Source organism: Puntigrus tetrazona, chromosome 3 (genome assembly GCF_018831695.1).
Source record: "Puntigrus tetrazona isolate hp1 chromosome 3, ASM1883169v1, whole genome shotgun sequence".
Classification (NCBI taxonomy): Eukaryota; Metazoa; Chordata; class Actinopteri; order Cypriniformes; family Cyprinidae; genus Puntigrus; species Puntigrus tetrazona.
The window spans coordinates 7861831-7883848 of NC_056701.1; the positions used below are offsets into that span (position 1 = coordinate 7861831).

A 22018-nucleotide genomic window follows, 5' to 3' on the forward strand; every position below is an offset into this window, starting at 1 on the left:
TCTATCTAGGCATCCTGAAAGCACGTATGGCTTATATAAGGTGACTACTAGAAGGGTGGTAGTCTTTACTCTGGAATCCACAACACCTGTAGAGCTAATCGATGCAAACTATAGTTTTCAGTCACTGGCAGCACAGCCAAATCGAATATTTATGTTACACTTCATAGGAATGGAAACTAAGATATGGGAAACAAATATACAAAACAGTTAAAACGTTTTAGGCACTCCTGCAACTCCGCTTTGTAAAAATAATTAGTTTTGTGATTTACTACACTCGCATTCATCCAAGCTTGTTTCTTCATGGTTTGGAGAAGTTTTGCATTACTTGCTCACCAATCATGGATCATCTGCGAGTGAAATAAGCGCCTGAATGAGTGCAAATTCCTGATATAACATCCCCAATCTGGGCCAGATCATGTCGCAGGGTAAAACTATGTTTCACTGATTATTTTTATATCCTAAGCAGAATCAGTTGTTTCATAAAATCAGCATTCCGGAAGAAAAGATTCTGGCTATAGATCCCATGCGCATCTGCAGGCAAGAATGTGCAGATGACTATGCTGGCAAAACTGAGTATAAAAGCGATGGTTTTTCTAGGACGGATTACATTGAACTCATTTGATTGATTTATTTATTCCAATTCATATTTGCTGGCTGTAGGCTTTAACACAGAGCAAATTCTACCTTTTTGATATGCTATTGCTATAGAATGGGACCAGATGGACACACCTGGCTCTTCTTTCAGGATCATCCTTTATTGCAGGTTTTCAAAGAAATTTAAATAAAGCAGCAATGCAACATTTACTATGAGTGTATTCTGACTTGTCACTAAATCCCATTGATGCTTTACATGATTTGAAATGGCTTCTGTGTGAGTATCAGATTGACTTTGCTTCTTTCTAAGCGTCTCTAAAAGTTATGGGAAAATGTGATTTTTTTAGAGGAAAGCCAGAGGACAGTGGCACTCCATCTCTGATTCCCCAAACCACCGCCTTCTCTCAACGTCAATTATGACGTTACCCACAGTTAATCCTGCCTGATGCAGTGTTTGTGAATAACTGGGGCAGCAAAGCTCCTGTGCTCAAGGTGGGCACTTTCCATTATGCCTCATCTCTATGAAAATCTATAGTCTGATGTTCCTACTGCTTCAGTTTTTATTCCGTGATTTTTACTTTTGTAGCAAAGTATTGAGGTGGAGACGGCCCTGCCTCTCCAGCAGCTCTGGTCTCACCTGACAGGAGAGCTCTTCTGGCTGGTGGATGAGCCTCCAGCCGCCTCCCCTCCACGCCTCAGGTGGAGAGGCCAGGTCCTGGAGCAAAGCTTTGAATTCAGGAGACAGAACTGTCTAGTATTCTCATGGAGCACCTAAAAGCCCTTGTGTTTAACCAGACCCAGGACAGAAGGAATGTAATTACTGGCAATTATCATTTATAATTGCAAACTGGTGCTATGGGATCCAGAAACTGCTGTAGAACTGCTTGCACTGATACTATATTAAACAATAAAGTAGTAAAACAAATGCATACTCTTTTTTATTATTAATACCACCTACTGTAGCTTCTTTATTAGGCCAATAACGACTGTGGAAACTATAGTATGGTATTTCTGAGATGAAATAAATCCATGGCTACTCTCTGAACAGTTTTTTAGTTGCTGGTCTGAATCTATTTTTAAAAAATATATATTTGGGAGGTTAATATCCATTATGCAAATTTTCTTTGGTTGTATTTCATGCTTATGGAAGACTGTTTTGTTATGGAATAAACATTAATTGTGACCTTTTTTTAAATTTATCTCACAATCAAATTTATTTCTCACAATTGGAAGTATATATTTAGCCTGACCTTTCTTCTCTCAGACGTGCGAGGGAAAAAACTGAGATATAAACGTCTGAAGTGAGATGAAAAAAGGTTGTATGTATTACTTATTTTTATATTCTATATTTAAATATAATAAGATACGGATCAACTGGAGGCATATTTCAGAAAGAAAACACTATTCTACAATACTTTCTACTTCAAAATGTTGCGTAATGTTACTTGCTGGAGTTATTTTTTTTTTGCAATTGGTGTTATATACAGGTTATTACGGTTAACTTTTAACTGTGCAGTTAACTATACAAGTGACAGTTTACAGTTAATTATTTATACAATCATGTACAATTTTGTTGCTTTAAATAATATAATATTTAAATATAAATACTATTTTTTATAAAGACGGGTAATGTTTTTAAATATAAATTAATGTAACGTGTAACTATCAGTGTTCTTAATTTTAAAGATTAAAGGTCCCTCCTTTAAACGTCAGCGTAACGTCCCCTTTTAACGCGCGCTTCGTCTTCCAAACTGCAGTGTTGTCACTTGCAGGCAGATTTTGGTCGGCGGAATTATTTAAACCAAAGTTACCCGTAGTTAACTTTCTGCCTCTGGGTAACAGTGGTTTTGCTTCGAGGGCTCGTATGCCTGTTTGTAAAGAGCGCTTCGCTGTACAATGCTCCGCTTCGTGTTGTCGGTGTCGGCGAGCTGTGGTCCTGTTTGATGAACTCCGACCAGCTGAAGGATACTTCCACGAAGAGCGCTGGAGCCCGAGTCTCCTATATTAGCCCCGGAGTAATGATCGCTCATCTGCCGTAACGCCCAGCACTCGCCGCCGCCGCATTTCCTCGGTACTATCGAAGCGCCTCGATTACCCTAAAGACCGGATCGCGCTGTGGTAAGAGTGTGTGTGTGTGTGTGTGTGTGTGTGTAACATGCGTGTGTGTGTGTGTGTGTGTGTGTGTGTGTGTAATCATGTGCAGCTGCTCAGGTCGCACTTCTTTACTGATGTCATAATGCTAGAATCCCATACCACGTCACAATGCCATTCCCGCGTTAATATCACAACTGTATTATTAATTCTAAAGTTTGGCCCAATAGTGACTAACGTTACTAATTATCTATGCCATGCTGTGTGACTGGTTAAATTATCCTTTATTCTTAAAAAGTAGCAAAACGAGTAGCGTGCTTTTTTGTTGCTTGTAACTATTCCAGTTTAACTATTTATCAATTTGTTCTTTAGCACTATGTTACAAGTAACCATCCTAGTACTTTATTAGATAGGCACTAGTATCCTATACGACCACAATACTAGTTAGTAGCATGGGAAAGGTATGTATATATGTATAAATAGCTAATAATAAATTTAATGGATCAAAATTATATATATATATATATATATATATATTGCTGATATTATATAATTCTATAATGAACATGATATAATTTACACGAACATATGGCAGTTGTGTCAATATTTAGTCTCTCTTTTGCATCCTCAGATTCCAGATCTCACATAGGTGTATATCCGCCCAAATATTGTCTTTAAAACCTGTTTATTGTAGATGATATATAGGATCTCACTTTAAAAAAATCACCTGCATGACTGGTTTTGTGGTACAGGGGTCACTTTAGTTACTCAGACACTGGTATCAATTGCTTTGGGACTAGCGTTTCATTCTTGGTATCCGTGAGAGTGAACATCTGTCTGCCAGCAACTCGATGCTCTGGAGGGCAAATTTAAGGGGGAAAATGGATAGGAGGGGCTTCCATACTTGCTGCGTCCTGCTCATCTCTGCCGGATTTACTCGTTTGAATTTTCCAGTCTTTGTCCTAACCTCTGAATGAAGAGCTTTGTTGTAAAGCTGTCAGTTGCCAAACCACTCACGGAAGCTCACCACCTCATTTTGAATTGGTGTCTCAGAACAGCAAGGAATAAAACATAATTACAGGCGGTTTAGCTAAGCTGCTTATGCTGCACGTGGCAAAAACAGAAATACAGTGAAATGTTACACGCTGTATTAAAGCATTTTCTGGAATACTTAGTTCTGATTTGTTAGATCTCATTTATTAGTTTAATATATCATTCACAAGATTTCTTGTCCACTAAAGAAATTTTCAGTTGAGTAACTACATACAGTATAGCATGGACAGTGATTAGCTGATTGTCCATTTATAATATATCTTGGTAATTCGATTTATTTGTCTTCTGTATGTAAATGTGTATTTGGTAGTATATGGGTTTTTTACAGGCTACCATAGAGATTAAGGTTTTTTGTTACTAAAAGCTGTCAGATGATCATGTTCATGCTCCAATTCGACATTTAGTGACTCCATATTCTTTCTCTTCCTTTACTTGTTTTTATTCTTCCTCTATATATAAAAAGCAAAAGCAAAAAAATGTCATCATGTACTCAAACTCCCCTGTATGATTTAGTATTTTGCAGCTGCAACCAAATAGTATAGACAATATAAAATGGAAGCTCGAATAGGAAACCAAAACTGTTTGGTTACCAACATTTTACCTTCCTTTGTGTTCAGCAAAATAAATAAATAAGAAACGAGGTGACAAAACTGTGATTTCTATTTTTTGGTTTTTTGCAGGATTATCCCTTAAACCCTTACCCGGTTTGTTTGTGTTTTTTTATTTAATGTGATTGCATTCGCATTATTACGTTAACAACAAAAATAACAGTTTATTGATAAATTAAACGGGAATAGCTTTTTAAGATAACCACTGCACAGTTTCCCCGCTTTCGCACAATGGCAGAAACCAAAATTAACCTTAAGCTACGCATCATTATTAACACTAGGTCATGGCAAATTCCACCTCGGATTACCCTTAAAAAGTATTAAAATTAAATTATTATGAATATATTAGCATAATCAAACACTCACCTAAAGTGAAATGTGATAAATAAATAATAATATAATCTAAAACGAGCCGTGTTGAATACAGGCAGCTTTGTCAATTTCAAACAGAAATACAGAGACCGCTTGTGTTGACGTGGAAGGTTGAAAAACCACTATTTTAAAATCGCAGTGTAACTTGAATCATGAATCTTTCTGGTACTGTGGTAGTAGTAGGCTGCCACAGAGTGAATGGGTTAACTTCTGATCTCTTAGGCCTCACAGCTGTGATAAGCCACTCTTCCTCTGGGAGACTCATCTGTTCATTCTGAGAGAGAGCCATTGAAAAGTAGGGCATGTGTGCTTTAACTCCTGTCTTCACCAGAATGGGACTTACCTCTGTGTGTTTACTTCATCTTGCCTCTGTCTCTCTGTGATAACCCGATAGCTTGGCAGTTTCACACTCATGTTCTCCTACACTTTTAGTCTAGTTCTGCTGTAGAGAGTTTAATTTGGAGCTTTGTGTTTTTTCACTAAGCTTCTGTTGCTGGTCTAAATATACATTATGGTACTGAAATGTGTTCCTTAATATGGTGTGATTATACTGCCGCAAGTGCAGGTCATAAGCTCGTGGTTAGGCCCATGTAATCTTTAGTTTCACCAGATATTGTATTCTGTAGAGTAAAGTGCACGTAATGAGCACCTTTGTATGTTTCTGACAGGTGGCAACTGACCACAATATTGGACAACACTACTTCTTTACCTGCTGGCGCAGACTGGCTCATCAATGTACAGAAACTATATCATAATGTGGAGTGGAGGCCAAAGGAGGAACCAAGGTTTGCCAAGTTTCTTCACTTGAGTTTGCACGAACTGCTTCAGTTTTTGCATCTCCTTGCATGCATTGTTTTTTCTCCTACAGGAAATATTATGATGAGGGAGGACCGAAGGATTGGACTAATGAGCGCCACGCCCACATCATGAAACTGCGGCAGGCAGCGCCGAGTCTGCACGTGAGATGTGGGGCAGACTATCTGATGGTGAGTTTACCACGCACCGTCCACTCTTTTTCACTAGACCATGAATCTCAGAGCCAGCAAATAGAGACTCGTGGCCATTACTGATTAATCGCCTAATTATCATGATTATTTGATAGAATCTCTGTTACCGCGATAAATGGGAGACTGAGCTTGGCGCCATATCCTATGTCGTCAAAACCCCTAATATGACCTTTCCAGGTCTAAATGACATATTTTTCAGCCACGGTTATGCAGATTGATCATAAACGCCGATACAATGCCTCCACTACAGTACCATCCTTCACAACACTTTATATCTATCAGAGCTTTACCATAGGTGGAATGCATAATGTTTTATTACAAGCAATGTCATTTCTGCAATATTTAACCCACACAGAAAATCGTAGCCATCAGCTGTAGTCCAATTGTTCCATAAAATCAGTCCAAAACCCTGCAGATTTCTTTGAAGTCTGCAGGGTGGCCTCTTGAATACTGTGTCGCATACAATCAGTAACATTAAACACAAATAATTTTTTAGCTCGTGATTGTATTGTATTTGGTGATTATCTGATTTAAGTTTTGTTTTTGGTCTGCAGCTTATTAATGCGCATGAAAATGTATCGTTATTTTATATTTTTCCAGATGATTGATTGTGATAACCTCCTGATCAACCGAGATCGCCTTGTGGAAGCTGATAAAAGAAAACAAGACAATTGTGGCACCAATGATGGAGTCTGCTGTATATTCAAACTTCTGTGTGGAAATGACATCCCAGGTACTTAGTTACTTCAATATGTGTATGTAAACTTTCATTTTTCTCAAAAATATGAAAACAAAAAAACGTATCATCAAACTTCTCCAGGGCTATTTATAAACGTAACGCCTGCCTACATCCCCACATGCGCAAGCAAGTGTAGAGGTTGCTTGCTGTTCTATGGTGCACTCCACTTACCTGGTTGATTCATGAAAGAAGCTCCAGAATGCTTGCTTTCACCCGGCACACATCCAGACTACACCTGGGCCTTGACGACATTATGTCTTTGCTTTTTCAGCCCGGATGGCAGGTGGTGATTTGATACACCTGCAATCCCATGCCCAAGTAACCTAAAATCTGAATCTTGAAATTGAATGAAATTTGAAAGTGCACAAAATAAAGTAGAAATAAGTCATTTTTAAAATGAACTCCCAAACTGCTTTTTTTTTTGTTGTCGCCAATGAAAACATTAGCATATTCCCCGCAAGAGACTTGTTGGTCTTTTCACATTGGTCTGAATGAAAACGCAAATTTATTTTTTGCCACTAGGTGCCTTGTGCTTGTTTACATTTTTGCGTGTACTTATTCTCTTTAAGATGATATTGTGCTTTTATTTCACACTTTTAATTTGTATTCTGTGGTTTTGCAGAGGTACAAATGTTTCTTTGTAACAGGGAGATTTATGGGCACCCTCCCAGTGCCTCTTCGAGCTCACAGCACCACATGCAGCAGGACAAGCAGACAGCTTCATTCATACTTTGATGGAGGTCAATGGTATGTGTCAGCTTTACAAAGAAGAAAAAACGTATACTTATGCCTTATCAAATGTAACCACTTTTGTACTTGCGCGAAATCCTCCAGTTGAGCCTTCCAGATACTTCTGCCTGCAAACCTGTCAAAAGACCTGACAAATGGACTTGATGAGGTAAACATGTGGGTGTGTTTTTACTAGATCGAACTGTTATTTTGTAATGCTGTGTTCAGCGCATTTTTAAGTGTGCTTTAAAGGTGTTTATGATCAACCTGAAGCGCGGGTCGACTGGTCGTGAGCGCATTGCTAAGGTCCCTGAGAGAGCAAGAAATTGCCTGCAAGATTATAGCAGCTGTTGATGGCAAGTAAGTTCACTTACGTTACCTTCTAACAGATACGGCATTCATTTCCAACGCTAAACATTTGCTTACAGCCTTTCTTTTGTATACCAGAGCCGCATGAACGTCCAGTGTGATCAATGCTATGTGGTGAAACCACATGCTTCCCAACAGCAGTGACCCCACCATGCAGACCTCAGACAAGAGGAGAGCTGGGCTGCTTCCCTGTCCCACTCATAACATCTCTGAAAGAGGTCTCAGTCTCTATATCCCAGTTTGTTGTTCTTTCCAAATTTGTGCCTCAGTCTCTGCTGCTCATTTAAACTGCTTCATTGAAATGTTCGGGGGCAGCAAGATTTTTTATATTTAGTGTCACTTATACTCGCAAAGCTTGGTAGTTATTTGGAGAAAAACACTAATACTGTGAAATATTATTAAAATCTTCTAATTTATTCTAATAATGGCGTAAGCTTATAATTTCTTCTAGTTATTACAGTCTCTCAGTGTCATACATGATACTCTTAGGAAAGCGTTCAGGTGATGCTTCGTGGAAAAAAGTCCTATATTTTACAGCTTAACATTTTTTGTGGAAATCATGACACTTTTTCAGGAGTTTTTGAAGTTTAAAGAAACATAGCATTTATTTGAAATATAAATCCTTTAAACATCTTTACCAAATTGAATGCCACCTCACAGAATAAAAGCAAGTATTAATCAGCCAAAACAAAAAAACTTAATGACCCTAGATTTTGGAATGGTTGTCCAAAGCAGCTGCCTGTTAATACAGAAATGTAAGCAATAGATCTTCAAGCAGAGGCCAAATCTGGCATTGAACACAGGCTTTCAAAAGGTAGCAAACATGGGTTACCTTTTGAAGAAACTTAAAAGGTACGTCTGCCTCTTAAAATTCTGCCCACTCACAGGGGCAGCTCACTAGATTTTGCAAGAGCAGTGTGTATATAGGCCAAGGCTAATGATACATGGCAATTTTCTCTTTGCACTTTCCCCAAATCCCTGTTTGGATGCTTTAAATCAATCTTTTTAGGTCCTGTGCCCTCCCGAAGGCTCTATTATCACTAACATTACCACCCCAAAATCGCTTCTACATATATATATCACCACATGTTTTGTGAGCATTCAGTTTCTTGTGTTCTGTAATACACAGATTGCAAGATACAGGCCTGTAAGACCTCGTTGGTGAAGCTGAAGTACGCTCTGCGGTTTGAGATTTTCAAGCGCCGCCTGCAGAATCTGATGAGAGGTGGAGGAGTAAGTGGCCTGACTGGGACCTCGTGAGCGGGGTTTTTGTTCTCACTTTTCAGGTTAATGTGACAATGGGAGCTTTGTTCATGTTGGTTGTTGTGTGTTTTTGGTACATATTGGAGAGAAGAAGATGCAGGTGGACCCATTCAGAGAAGCAGCAGTACCAAACATTCGTGAACTTGGTGGAGGCGGACTATCTCCGGCTGGACTTGGGCTACATGATGTCATTACAAGGAGCCAGCTCCTCAAAGCAGAACCACTCAGCAAAATGTTACCTGTGGACGAAGTTCCCTTCCTATTATGTTTAATAAGATCCTGTAAGTACTGCAAATGGAGGAGATCCTCCACACATCCCATATATGCAAGTAAATATAACTTCTACTTATTAATTATTCCACTCAAATTTCTTTTTTTTCTAAAATTGGAGTATCGCAGCAGGTCCTGTGATTTATAGTCTAAATTTGAGCTTTAGAATGTAACTGATAATCAGTCAATCAAAACACACTGGAACACCAAAACAGTATGATGAAGTTTTACAACACCCAAACAAACAGTGAGATAAAAGGAGTGGGTTTTTGTCTTAAAGTTGCAAAATTTACATCTCACAGTTCTGACTTTTCCTCTCAGTAACTGCAGGATATGAACTTGCAGCTGCATAGTAATGAATGTCACAATTGATATAAACTCACCAACAATTTTATTTTTAATTTTAGTTTTGAATTGAAAGTCAGTTTCTTCATTTAGTGGCTTCCATAGTGTAAATGTTTTTGAACACCTACTAATTATGTATTAATTCAAACTAAACATGTTTAAACTTACAGTACATGTGGATTAAGTTACACAGAAAAGTATAAGAAAAAAAGCAACGCATTTATTATTAGCGTGATAAATCACATTCAAAATAGATTTTTATTTACATTTTATATATATATATATATATATATATATATATGTATGTATGTATGTATATGTGTGTGTAGGTGTGTGTGTGTGTGTATATATATGTGTGTACTGTGCATATTTATTATGTGTATATAGTAAATACATTACACATCCTGCTGTATATATTTTCACATAAATATAGGTATATAATATATGTAAATAACAATATGTTGTGTGTTATATCACATATTATGTAAACACAAACTTTTTTCTACCACGCTACTTATTATTATTATTATTATTATTACTATTATATTGTTTTGCATTTGTCTCAATTTTCCTCTGTCTTCATAATCATTCACAACATCATCTTCTAGATCGGATTACAGCATGGATCAGTTTGATTTTAGGACCTGGAAAGCATTTTCAGCAGAGCCCTTTGCTTGTGCTTCTCCAGCACATACTGGCACGTGGCACCCAAAATACATCAGGTGACATAGAAAACCCTCCACTGTGTGGGACAATGAGAAAGTGCAGACAGACTGGGACAGGAAGCTGGCAAAATCGGGAACAGGCTGAAATCAGCACAGAGGCCCAAAACTCAGATGTGCTCCAGTCTCCTCTGACAGAACAGCTCGAGACGAATCTATGAGAGAAATTGTTTTGGACACACCCATTAGACTTTGCTTCTGGGGGCAAAGTCTCTCCATTTCTATAAGCAATACCATATCTGATCAGAAGAGGCATTTTGTGGTAATTGTTTTTTTTTTTATGTTTGCCTGAAAAAATATATTTTTAAGTGCTTTAATCATTTGTCCCTTTATTTGGAGATCAAATTTTGCCGGATCAAGCGCTCTGATCTGTTCTTCACTGTATCCTGTGATTTAAAAACACCAGGAATATTCCTGACACATCTTCTAGGAGAGAAGTTAGCAGGTGCATACTAAATGTAAAGTCTTGTATGATTGTACTTATAAGTAAGTCTTGAAAGATTCAGAACCAAATTAGTTCACTTTAAAATAAAAAAAATGACTGTAAAAATGTACTCACCCTCAGGCCAACCGTGATATAGAGGACTTTGTTCTTCAACAGATTGTATTTGGAGAAATTCCAACATTATTCTCCCACTTACTTCACCAGTGGATCCTCTGCAGTGAAGGGGTGGCCACAGGATGTGAGAGTCCCAAAGAGCTGATTAAAACATCAATTAACATCTTGTAGTTAAAAGCTTTTGGTTTGTAAACAAATACCTGCATTATTAAGTGTTAGTTTTAACTTTAAATCATGACTTCTGGCCACAATATGTGTCTATAATCCATAACGCCTTCCAGCCTTGTCTAAAACATGAGAATGTGCAGAGATTAGTGCTAATATTAATACAAGTTGGTGGATTTTGGATTAGAGGAGGATCTACAGGAGATGGATAGCTCTACTTGAGTGAAACTTTATTATAGGGCTTGGTGGTTATGTGTCCAGAAGCGCTCTGTATTAATAGATCTACGAGAAGGAATTACATAACGCACAACTGATAGACCTAAGTCGTGTGGATTTTATTCTGATGCTTTTATCAGCCGTTTTGACTTCTCATTCTGACGGACTCTATTCACTGCAGAGGATCCACTGCTGAGCAAATGATTACAACTTCTAAATTCTTTTTAATCCTTCTTAGGCTTAAAAATAAGCAGCTATGAAGGATTTTATCTTAAGGATATTTTGTTAATCTGTCCACTGATGTTTTTAGAAATAGTTCAACCAATCTGACAAGAAAAAAACTGAAATAATCACGCAGAATTGGCTATTATTTTTATATGTAATTATAATCCAGAAAATGAACGTAGTCGTTCTGACAATAATAAAGAGACATGAAACATGCTATTATTGTAAGGGCATGAAGGCATGTTATTATTTTAACTTGAAGGATGTTGTTATTTTAAGCTCGTGCATATCATTAACCTCTTTCGGTAGTAAGGTTTCAACGGTTATTTCTCCAGTTTGCAGCTGGTAAACTATAAACGCCTCATTGTCTGGTTTTTCTGTCGAGATCATCTGGAGATTGCAATTAAGCTGTCTACACATTCCGCTTCGCAAGATTCCTATATTTTTGGTACTCATTTTGGATTTTTTTGTCATTGCGCTGTTTAGTCACAATGTTGTACTATCGCTATGTACGAACCGTGACTGTATTTCACCAATCATGCCTTTAAATATAAAGAATGGTTGGAAACATTTTCACTCGGAAAAATGCGTCTTCTTTTTAGGCTGCGTGTCATTTCTGCAGAGGTGCCTCATGATGTGCCAGTCTTTAATTATGCGTTGTCAGTCAGTATCAGCATCTATATCTGTCTTCTATGTTTAATTATATCACAGCCAGCGTCACTCCTTCAAGACAAACATCCTGATGCTGGCAATAGTGCTCTCAAGAAACCTTTTCCTTCTAAGCTGAGCATAGGTGGACATATGACTACTTCTATATCTGAACAAATTATCATATAGGCTGTTATGCATTGGTTAATTATTCTCACTGCTTATTTTACTAGTGTTGTGAAGCCATTGCATTGGCTTTGGTGATCAGGCTGGTCAGAACAAATGTGTTAATTCACTAGTTACTTCATGCTATGTAATGTTTCACTGAGATGTGAAACCGACTGCCAAATGTGCTCCTTTGAAATTCTTACCTGTGTGACTAGGTACAAAAAATTCAGTAGAGATCTACATTTAATGAACTCCAGTAAATAAAACGTTATTTACGCCACTGTAAAGTAACATTGTGATCATTACAGCTCTCTGGAAGGGGCTTGCAATTAGTTAGGTCATTCCATTGAGTTTTTTCCCCATCTTATGCTTTAAAAGTCAGGTTGGTCTCTTGCTGGTTTTAGGCTTGCTTTATCTGCTGTTCTGAATACATCATCTCAGGTCTCTGCTTTTTTTTTTTTGTCAGCCTGCGGTTTCTGTTTGGCACATGTGGTGAATATATCTCAGTGACTGACCACTGGTGGATGTTTTGATATTGGCATTCACTGTCTTTATTTGAAGTGCCCTGAGATCATTGTATGTGGCCGCATATTTTTACAGTCCGTCTCACAAAGTAGTCCTGATGTGTTAGGATAGCATCATATGATCCATTGTAGTGGTTAACAAATGTTTTTTTTTTTTTTTTTTTTTCAAATTGATCCAGGTCGCTTTCAACGCGGTCCAACGTAGTGGCTTCTCTTTATTGCAGCAAAGTTCACTTGTTGGCAGAACCAAAGTCTCTTAAGACAAGTCATGTCACCACCAGCGGCCATCTTTTTGATACACCTCCAAGCACATCCAAGTGCAGCTCCTATCCCTTTGTGGCTGGCAAACATCAAATTAAGTTGATGATTAACTTTCATATTTCGAATCACCAATGAAATCTGACAGCTGTGCTATAACAGAAGCTTCTTGCTCAGCCAGCATTTTAAAGGCTTATTTCTCAGGCGAGGTCAGTCATTACAGACACAAGAGTTCCCAGTTTCTATAGCAACTGAATCACAGAAGCTCTCTGCCTTCACAGACTGAGCGCTTATCACATATATTTAGGCTATGCGCTCTTGTGATGGATCTATTGCTTTTAAGCTTTTTAATTTTTCCCCATTTAAAACTATAATGCAGGACATATCTTGAGTATTCTGGTAGTCTTAGGTAGAACTTCTTTGATAGTACACAAATATTTCTTGAAAATGTCAAAAATAAGTGGAAAACCGCATGAAACTATCTGATGAGCAACAACAGAGATACATTGCTGATCACAGAGTTAGCTCTTCCTGTGTTCTGAACCACCATCTTCAGCCAGCAGGGGGCTGGAAAAGAATGCTGTGAAGACACATTTCATTGGGTGAATGCTGAATAAAGATTTTAGACTGATTTCTTTGTTAATTTTTAATTTTTAAAGCTAAAAAGTTCCTATCCGGTAGACATTTGTCCTAAAATGCAGGATCGAATGTTGATTAGAACATTAGTTAAAATGAAAAGTTGCAGGATAAATAAAGTACTCTCCGAATTCAAAATCCTTTGATAGGCCCCCAAAACAAAGAATCAATTTACAAAATAACATTGCAACAGACGCTACTCACAGATTACTACCAGAAATATCTCGGGCCTCAGCAGATATTAAAAAGTAGGTGTGTCTGAGAGTGATAGTGAGACAAACCCTCCCCATACCGCATGGTGAAAGAATATTGGCCAACCTTTCGCTTTAGAGGAAGAGAAGAAGGACGGTGCGAGGGAAGAGAGAGCAGAGTTATCAAAACCCACACAGTCTTCGTGTCCTGTGTCGGGCTTCTCGATGAAAGGTGATGGTTCTGACTCCAATCATCTTCAGCTGGTGGATGGATCTAACTAAGTGGATGACAAACACTAACACGGCCCGTTGTGAGCTGCTGGTTCATCGTGGTCAAGGATTAGATGGAGGAGGCAGCAGAGACTGAACAGAATTGAGGCAACCAAAGGTTCAGGGTGAGTTTACATCTGACCTTTTGAGGAGAATGTGTGTTTGCTAAAGCCAATCTAGCAAATAGCTATTTTCGTATACATGTGCATGTCTGTCTTTTGTTCCCTTTCTTTGCATGTGCACAGCCATGCAGTTTGTGTTGTGCATGCAAACGTATCAGTGCATGATCAGAGAACACTTCCTGTCTTGTGGTCCATTTTGCTCTCTGTAAAAAAAAAAAGTTGCATGGCGAGGAAGTTTCTAGTGTTTGGGGACATTTTAGACAAAATGTACAAAATTACCACATCTTACTTTACATCTCAGAAGGTGACTTGAGACTGCTTTGCACAGGAGAGTAAATTTTGTGTAGAAAAAAGCTACATAGAGTTTATTATTCTGGTATTGTGTATTGGAATTTAGTTTATATTTTAGAATATATTTTAATATATGTTAATTTGATACTAAAAATTATTAAGTAAAATATGGAACTGACTTTTGTAATCCGGGATGAAATAAAACTCTACTAAGATCTCAGTGTGGAGGAAGTCACATGCACTGGTTCTCAAAGGCAATTTCCATGCGAGTAAACGAGTGCTTCTCGCTTCAAATCTCACTTGTTGCGTCACATGTCAATGAACGTTATCCGTTTCAAACTACAACCAAAATTAGAATGGAGAAACATTTTGTGTAATAGCTTACAACGTGTCAAAACTGGACTTCGCATAATCAGGCAGCCATCCATGAGATGACTTTCACATCTCGTGGGTGATTTTACGTGGCTAAAATGGAGATGAAGAGAAAAACTTATTCCATACATCTGAACTCATCCTTGCATCAAAAACAAATCCTTATTGTCCCTGTAGCAGAGCATGTTACCAAACCTGAACAGGATAAAGTGTTGATCTAAATGGAGCATGGTCAAAATAGTGAGACATTGACTCAGAGCACTTTCTTTGTCAGGTGCAGCATTAGTGTGGCACTCTTTTGTTGTTCAGAGCTCACATTATAAAAGATTGCAAATGTGCAGTGAAGGACTCGGAGAGTTTACGTATAATAGCTCAACGTGAACTTTAGAAAAGTCATTTGCATACTTTAAAATATGCAATATAAATGATTTCGTGCAAAAAAAAATGAAAACACTAATACTGTAAGTACAAATGTTGCTGCTTTATCTTTACTGCTTTACAATACCAAACGGTTTCAGTGGAACTTTAGCGGTGCAACTTCCTGTCCTGATGTCAACTGCGTACATTCATCAAGTCACAATTAAAATGCCAGTTTTAAGTTCCAGTTCCTGTGCTCGCCACAAAAATTTGTGTGCTTTAAGTTTTTCACAAAGAGGTAAAACATAGTTTAACTTTTATTTCTTTTACATTACACTGTCCATGTTGCATATGGTTACATTACATTGTCAGTCTATCCATCATACTCAATCTGCAAATGTAAAAGTGATATTGATTCTTCATAACTACTGGATTAAAAAGGCCATAAGAAAATGAGCACTTTCAGTTGAGGGGAATGGATAGATACCACACTTACTTATAAATAAGTTAATGCTATACATATATATTATGTACACATAAAACTTGTGTAAAATCATTAAAATCATTTGACAGCAGTTTCAAAAAAATTCACTAAAATGAAGAAAATTAAAGAATTAATTATTTTAGGATTAAAAAGAAGAACAAAGCGAAACATCTATGTCAGGTCCTGGTTATTGTATAGAGTGTTTTCTTGTATTATAGGAAAATAAAGTTGCTTGCTATTATAATAAGAATAAATTATGCATAAATGCATGCAACTAACCTCTATACCCAACCCTCTCTTCCTAACCTCCTAACCCTATAGGAAATGATATAGTTAATTATTATTATCAGTACTTATGGTTAATTACACACTGTAACAAGTTCAATCTTAAAATAATGTGTAAATCCTTTTTATCTATTCTATTTTAAAATATCGTAACCCTTCATGCAACCTGTCCTATTGATCCGCTTTCAGATGGTAGTACCTCAGTCCGGCACTCAGAAACCAAGCGCTACAGTGAGATATTACATGCATTTTGACGCTTAACTTGATCTCTATTGACAAAGTTCGGCACGCACACCTTACACTTTGTCATGACATATGCTTTGAAAAGTAGAAAGGTTCCAAAAGAAAGTTTTTTGTCAGAGAATAAAAAGTTTTTTCCAGTCTCTCAAAGAACCTTTGCTTTTTACATTGAAGCAATACTTCCTATTAATCTAAATACTTTTTTTCAACTATAAAAATCTTTTGTGTAGTGGAATGTTTCATGGATGATGACGATACAACCTTTTTAAATGAAATGAATGAGATGGGTTCTGTTTCTGGTTCTCAGAGAACGCTTCATTTTTAATATCTTTGTATCGGTTGATTTGATTTCATGACTTCAGATGAGCTGCTACTAGAAGCAGACTGGCTTGTCTTTAACAGACACTTCAGCAGAGCCACCACTGTATCAACGCTGATCAAGGATGATATTACAGTGAGATGATGATTGATGAACTACAAGTTCCCACTCATTTTTTTCATATACTGTACTACATCTCACATGCTGCTTTTAAGTTCAGCATCTTTCCTGGGAAAACACGTTTATAGTGAATATTAAAGCTGTGTGTTTTTTAGGTGAAGTATGTGGAGTCGTTGAAGATCTGCCGTAAGAAGAGGAGTGAAAAAGATTTGAGCTGTCACCGGTAAGTTCGCTAGTATGAGTGTTATTTGTTATTGGCCGCAGAGGAAGACTAATATCATACATCCAGACGGGTTCAGGCTTGGCTGTTTCCATATGGTCTCCTGTCCATCATTTCTCTGGGACATAGATGGCAAATGACTGGATATCTGATAGATAGCTGAAGCAAAGAGAGTGACTTGAACAGTGCCCGGAGGCATCTTGTCACGCCACTCAAATCTCTCTCACCTGGGCCTGCGCTGTTTACATGTAATTAGCCACATGGACTAATTGGCTCCCTGGCTAACAAGATTAGCACTGACGGGAGTTAGAGAGCAGATTAAAGTGGCAGACAGTCGCTTCTCGTTTTTCCGGGCTGGATCCATCTCTCTGAAAAACTGCAGCGTAGATAGGATAGCATAGTATAGCATGTTATGTGTAGAATTTGAATCTTTATGTAAAAATTAGTAGAGTCAGAGATAAGAAACTGGTAGATTATGAAGAAGAGAGTATTAACTAGAGATTAGATTTTTAATATGATAAAGCTGTGAATAGCTATAAATTGACATTATCTTAATTGGCTAGCTACCTTGGCTAGACTAAGTTACGCTGAGAGAGCATATAGCTGCTTTACTAGCTGAGATTAGGGATTAATGTTAACACTGTAAAGTTTAAATAAAGCATCCATTAATATGACCTTTCGAGATGATATATTCATTGGTGCTTATGCCACTCTACACCATCATTACCTTCACCTGAGACTGGACTCGCAGTATCAACCGTGTATTCTTAGGCCTGAAGTTCAAACTCCCCGCCAGTGACCTGATCAGGCCTATCAATGCACCCCACTAAGCAGAGACTTTTCATGACTTCCTGATGAAACTGGAACATTGTTGTCTATGATAATCAGTAAAACAAAATGTAACTAACAAATGGCTGTATTGACCGGCACGTTGACATAATTTCTCCCCAGAATCAAAAAAAAAGCTGAAGTAGAAGAAATTATATTTTGCTTTCTTGGAAATTAAATAATGTTTCATAATTATTTCCAAAATTTATTTTGAGAAACAGAATGAGATTTCTCTCATCAAGCAGTAATGATTTATTTTTATGACTTATTTTTAACATGTTCACAAATATGTTTTTTCGCATCACTATAATTAGAAAGACATTTTGATGTCATGGTAATGACTGCGTTTTTTTTTTTCACATTGTGGTAATCAGAAATTAGATTTCTTTTGCATCGCGTAAATGAAAATGAGATTTCTTCGTGATTATGGTAATGAGAATAAAAAAAAATTACATCACAGTAATAAGAATATATTTTTTTGCCTTAGCGATGAGCTTTCTTTTCAAACTACACTAATGAGAATGAATTTGTGAATATCGGTAATGAGAAATGAGATTTTTCTACATCACAGTAATAAGGAGGAGGCTTTTTTGAATATTAAACCAATGAGAATGAGATGTCATGCACGTTAATTTTGGATCAGGGGTTATAAGTATTAGATTAATTATGTGTCACAGTAACAAGAAGAAGATCATCACATTTGATTTTTAAATAATGTAACAAGAATCAATTTTTTGTATCAGTGCAAAATGCAGTAATGATACGAGTTTTTTTATGCTATGGTAATGAAAAATTTGATTATTTTTTTTGCATCATGGTACTGAATGATTTTCACAGCACAATATCGAGATGAGCTTTTTGCAAAAATGGTAATGATAATTTATCATAAAAAGGTGATTTTTTCACATCACAGTAAATAAGAGAGATTAAAATAGAAATAGCTTGCACTGAGAGCAGTAACTTATTTATTAGAATATTACAGATCACATTAATAAGAATGAGATTTTTGCATCACAGTAATGACATTTTTCACATTACAAAATGAGACTAGAACATTTTCAGCATTAAGTAATGACACTTTACATAACAATACTATTTTTTATTAGAACAAACAAATCATTTCAAATAACACTATGACAAGATTTTTTTTGCTAATTAGCAGATAATTAGATTCATTTTAACGTGCTAATTGAAAATATAAAATTGGGTGTTACTGTATTGCAGCAGTAAAATATATATATATATTTCTTTTGTAACCTTCAAAAAAAATGAAGGAATTGTTTATCCAATAACTATTATGGACGCAAAAGAGAGAAAAAAGACGTTTTTAGAGAGTGTAAAGTAATGATGAGATACCAATATCCTTCTATATCAAGAAATCAAACCCCAATCATTACCCAAAGACCATATCACTGTAGAGTCTGCTAGTGTCCTGGATTACCCCACCCCTGCCAAACATGCACACACACACATAGCTAAATCCATTTAACATAGTTTTCAGGCAGGAGGAAGTTGGATAAAAGACATTTTTAGCACAAATTTGAGATTGATGAAAAGAAAAAGAAGCTTTGATGATTTGATTAGATCAGTTTCTTAGCATTTAACGCACAGGGAGGAGAGACAGTAGACAGATGGAGTAAGAACCGTCTCGGTCTCTCTGTGAAATCTTTCACACACTGGCTATACTGAGTTCTAAAGCCTCATGGATACCATTGAGCGTAGCCTGTGTGCTCCCAATACTCAGATCTATGATATTAAAGGCAACGAACTGGAATATTGTGGTGGAGAGCAGCAGGGATTCGCTTTTCCTTGGATTATCACAGATGTTATGATTCGTGCTTGTTTATGACGGCTCAAACAGACATTCGTGGGAACGGTATTTACTGCATTGTTAAATAATTAGGTTCTGCTTTGATGCGCCAGACGAGATTTATCAAGCATATTAGCAAACAGCAGGACCTTTAAAGCTATGAGACAGGCTTCTGCAGTCCTGGAGCTGGTTTAGCTGCAGAGGAGGCAGCTGCACACGGTCCGTTGATGCTGATGGTCTCTCAGCCCAGGTGGGATGCCGACCTGACTCTGTGTCGCAGGGCGGCGTGCGGAGCTCGCCTCCAGTACGCCAAAAATGTGGTGCTTACAAAGACCTCTGACCTGGATGACAAGAACTGGCCTGGGTGAGCTTTTTAAACTGAGTCTTTGATTGCGTGAACTTCTGCCAAATAGTCGAGAACACATCCACTATCTGTCAGAAAATACAGAATACTAAAACCTGCGTTTTCATATGTTCTGACACCTCAGGTTAGGTTAGATTTGTTTGCCAGTAATTACAGGCCATTTGGTCTGGGAAAAGAAGCTGAGGGACTTCTTCCTGAAACAGAACATAATCTAAATTTGATCCTCTGAGAGAATGTTATTTCAAATAACACCTGTAAGAGGACAACATCATTATCATGCACACTATCTAGTGAGCGCTTACTGATGGCTTCCTAAAATATCTAATGCCTCACATCCAATACTAGAAAACTATCATTGTCTTTTTAGGCAACAGCAGGCATAAAGAAGCTTGAGGCACTGTGTACTATTATAAACTGTAGCTGAAATATTGTATAATTTTGCAACACCCAGGTGTAACCAGAGATTTAACTCAAAATATGCAGTCATATTAATGGCTACACCGCGATAATAATGAATGGACAGAACAGGGAAAGTATAAAGTACATTATAACGATTCCTGGAATCGTGATGATGAATATCCTATTTCATTGAGCTGTAATGCTAATAAGGTGGCCTGATACAGTTATGTTTCACCTAATGTCCACACAGTTGTATTGATGTTTTGAAACACTCTGTTCTGTGCTCATCGGTACAAATGGCAAACTATTTCATCGGTCAATCACATTTTCCATTCACCTTTTTCTTCTGACGTTATGATTTGGGGCATTATGTGATTACGTAAAGTCATAAAGGTTTGTTTGCAGATGTTCGCAAAGAGTGCCATGAGAGCAGATGCGCTGAGTCATGCGGCTCAACAGTAAAAATGACGCTGCAGTTCACAATGCAATGTGGGGAATGAATTTCTTTAGGCCATTTGGCAATGCTTTTTGAAACGCATTACACTTAATCTAGCTTTTTTTTACTATGTATACTTAATATACAGGCTAGTAAATTTGGTAACATTGCATAGCATCCATAGCATGTGATGGAAAATAATACTTGTGGATATAACGTTTAAAACTGAATGTAATCACTCTTTATATTTCTAAGGCTGACGAGTAGTTAGCATTGTATATACTAAATACGCAAAAAAATTAAATAATAATTTTGTCTTTAAAGTACTTGCAGTAGTCATGTTTTGAGATTTTATGTTGTTTTTGCTTTGTAATTATCTCTTTAGGATAAACTATCCAGATTTTATTATTTTATTATTCATTATTTATTTGTTAAATGTATGTGATTGTGTTCATATAATAACAGCAATGCAATCATTGCATGTATATTTTCCATTTAATCCTAAAATATTATTTTGATAATATTTTGAATGCTACAGATCTAAGTTTCTGATAAGATAAATAAGATAATTAAAATAAAATTAAACAAGAATAAATCTGGTTTTATCCAATGTTTACATTTGTGTGTTAGATAATGCCTTATTTGTGTATTTAAACATTTAACATTCTGTTCTATAGACACTTGAGACAATTAACTTTTTTTTTATGTCTTCACATCTTATTTCACTTATTTTACCATTGAATAATTATTGTCACTTTTATATAAATAACAAAATTAAATCCTCTTATTAACATTATATTTTAAAATGAAACATAATAATTACAATACACAATTTATGGAACAAAATCATTTTAATTTAATTAAGAAACATTGAAGCAAGTTATAATGTTATTCCATGCATTGAATTAGATCACCATAATTTTAAACATGCACAATTCATGTTTATTATGGATTTAAAACGTTGGGAAAACAAATACATTTGAAGCAAAAAGTTGAAAATAAATGTTAAAGGTTATAAATAAATGATGATAAATTGTACGTAATAAGAAAGAAAGCTTCAATTGACAAAAGACATTACAATTTATTAAACATAGTTTTTGACACACTTCATATGACATGACAGTTCTGCAGATCATCTACACACAGGCTCTGAATATGATATCAAAAGCAGCACATCAGCCAAAACAAATGCTGAACTCATTCAGCAGCACAACAGGTACCCATCCGATCCACCCCTTCAAATCTTCAGCAATAAATAAGTGGTAGGAAATTTTAACATCGGGAGGCCCAATTTGTGGGGTTCTGCTATCAATCCTACAGGCTCTGCTGTGCCAAGAAGAACGAATCGA

The 22018-nt window shown here is 36.8% G+C and overlaps 1 pseudogene; it reads left to right on the forward strand.

Annotated features, from left to right (window-relative positions):
- The first annotated feature begins 709 nt into the window (after positions 1-709).
- On the forward strand, positions 710-10323 carry LOC122341276 (annotated as a pseudogene).
- The last annotated feature ends 11695 nt before the right edge of the window (positions 10324-22018 follow it).